The sequence below is a fragment of the Schistocerca piceifrons genome, unplaced genomic scaffold (genome assembly GCF_021461385.2).
Source record: "Schistocerca piceifrons isolate TAMUIC-IGC-003096 unplaced genomic scaffold, iqSchPice1.1 HiC_scaffold_178, whole genome shotgun sequence".
NCBI lineage: Eukaryota > Metazoa > Arthropoda > Insecta > Orthoptera > Acrididae > Schistocerca > Schistocerca piceifrons.
Window position 1 is genome coordinate 32,501 of NW_025727656.1, and position 2,653 is coordinate 35,153.

At 57.2% G+C, this 2,653-nt stretch overlaps 1 non-coding gene across 1 annotated transcript in view; it reads right to left on the bottom strand.

The window, feature by feature from the left end:
* Positions 1-1,124, bottom strand: part of LOC124740622 — a 1,909-nt gene extending 785 nt beyond the window's left edge. The window contains exon 1 of the ribosomal RNA XR_007009849.1: positions 1-1,124. This exon is cut by the window's left edge and continues 785 nt beyond it. This is a non-coding gene — a ribosomal RNA (small subunit ribosomal RNA).
* Positions 1,125-2,653: the final 1,529 nt, after the last annotated feature.

The following is a 2,653-nucleotide window of genomic DNA, read 5'->3' on the forward strand; positions in this document are numbered from 1 at the left end:
TTATGGTTAGAACTAGGGCGGTATCTGATCGCCTTCGAACCTCTAACTTTCGTTCTTGATTAATGAAAACATACTTGGCAAATGCTTTCGCTTCTGTTCGTCTTGCGACGATCCAAGAATTTCACCTCTAACGTCGCAATACGAATGCCCCCGCCTGTCCCTATTAATCATTACCTCGGGTTCCGAAAACCAACAAAATAGAACCGAGGTCCTATTCCATTATTCCATGCACACAGTATTCAGGCGGGCTTGCCTGCTTTAAGCACTCTAATTTGTTCAAAGTAAACGTGCCGGCCCACCGAGACACTCAATAAAGAGCACCCTGGTAGGATTTCAACGGGGTCCGCCTCGGGACGCACGAGCACGCACGAGGCGGTCGCACGCCTTCAGCTCGCCCCACCGGCAGGACGTCCCACGATACATGCCAGTTAAACACCGACGGGCGGTGAACCAACAGCGTGGGACACAAATCCAACTACGAGCTTTTTAACCGCAACAACTTTAATATACGCTATTGGAGCTGGAATTACCGCGGCTGCTGGCACCAGACTTGCCCTCCAATAGATACTCGTTAAAGGATTTAAAGTGTACTCATTCCGATTACGGGGCCTCGGATGAGTCCCGTATCGTTATTTTTCGTCACTACCTCCCCGTGCCGGGAGTGGGTAATTTGCGCGCCTGCTGCCTTCCTTGGATGTGGTAGCCGTTTCTCAGGCTCCCTCTCCGGAATCGAACCCTGATTCCCCGTTACCCGTTACAACCATGGTAGGCGCAGAACCTACCATCGACAGTTGATAAGGCAGACATTTGAAAGATGCGTCGCCGGTACGAGGACCGTGCGATCAGCCCAAAGTTATTCAGAGTCACCAAGGCAAACGGACCGGACGAGCCGACCGATTGGTTTTGATCTAATAAAAGCGTCCCTTCCATCTCTGGTCGGGACTCTGTTTGCATGTATTAGCTCTAGAATTACCACAGTTATCCAAGTAACGTGGGTACGATCTAAGGAACCATAACTGATTTAATGAGCCATTCGCGGTTTCACCTTAATGCGGCTTGTACTGAGACATGCATGGCTTAATCTTTGAGACAAGCATATGACTACTGGCAGGATCAACCAGGGAGCTGCGTCAACTAGAGCTGAGCAGCCGGCCGCCCGGGAGTGTGTCCCGGGGGCCCGCGCGAACACGCAAGCGTCCGCTCAATCATTCTGCAAACAGGAGGAGGCTGAGCTCCCCTGCACAATACACCTCGAAACCCTCTCAGGTCCCGGCGGCGCGCAGCGCCGTCCCAAGTACTTGGTCGGGTTCGAGAGAGGCGCAATCGCCCGGAGTTAGGCGAGTAGACGCTTTCGGTGCGACCACCCGTGCTCCCAACTGAGCTTGCCGCTGCCGACAGAGGCCCGGGAGCGTGCTGTCGTGGCATTGCCGGCGGGAGACAACACGCGCCACCTACGGTGACCGGCAGCTCCAACGCCAGCGCCACAGAAGGACAAAAGCCCCACTTGGGTGCCGAAGCGAACTCTCCCAGCACAGCGCACGCGCCAACACATCCGCACAGCTGCGATACAAACCACCAGCGAGAACCGCTGGGGCGACCGAGCAGCAGACGGCGTCGCGGCGCCGAGCGCCGGGCGGCGGCGCATCCTCAACGCACACAGTCCTCAATCGGACCAGCACACTGAAGATGTCCACCGCGCTTCGCACCGGGCCCGCGAGGACCTACTTTGGCCGCACGGCGCCGCGCGCAGGGTGCGCCGGCGCGCAGCTGCGACGCCTGCCGCGTCCGTCGGCCGGCGCGCCTGCCACTGGCCGCCCCCACCAGCCGGCTGTAGCGCGTGCGCCCACGCACCGCGCGGCCAGCACGCCGGGAGGCGCCCCCTCACCGGCCGTGGGACGGTCCCACCCAGCCACCGCCGCGTATCGCTTCACACCCAGATGCCGTTCAGTTTCGTCGGCATGGTGGGTATCGCTGGAACAACCGGTTAGTACCTCAACCTATCGTCGCCATCACCGATTCACCCCTAGCGAGAACAACCGCACCACAACAGGTTACCATTTGTTCATTTGCGTAACTTCACCAGAAAACGCAGGCGTCCATCGCCATTTGCAACTTCAACGATTATTGCATGCCTGTGTCAGGTGTCACGCCACACTACGTCTGCCCACATACACGCAACAAAATGTGCACGCCTAGACAATACGTGGAAGGTGGCCCCCGTACGTATGCGATGTCCATTGCTCGAACGACTGTCAACCGGCCTCTGTAGCATGTCGCAGATATGGAACGCGGTGCACCATGCCATCACGGTGTGTGAGGAGAGACGACTAGGTCCGAATACATCAACAGACAGCTCATGCTGATCGCCATCCACGGCGTCCGTTCCTCCCACACGTCTCTATGGCGTACCACACTGCAATCCAGCTCTCATAGGGAGACGACACGTAGCTGCGTGCACAATATTTGCACTGTATGGTCCGCCGTTTTTGGGCGCAGTCGTTGTGCGGTCACACATGTGCCACGATGTATCATTCAGTACATAAGGACGAATGTGCAGTACAGATTGTGGTTCACGCGTACGACATCAGCGGACAGTTGACACAGGCCGCACCACAACGTAGCCTGAGTACGTCGCATGCGAAGGGCATTGAAC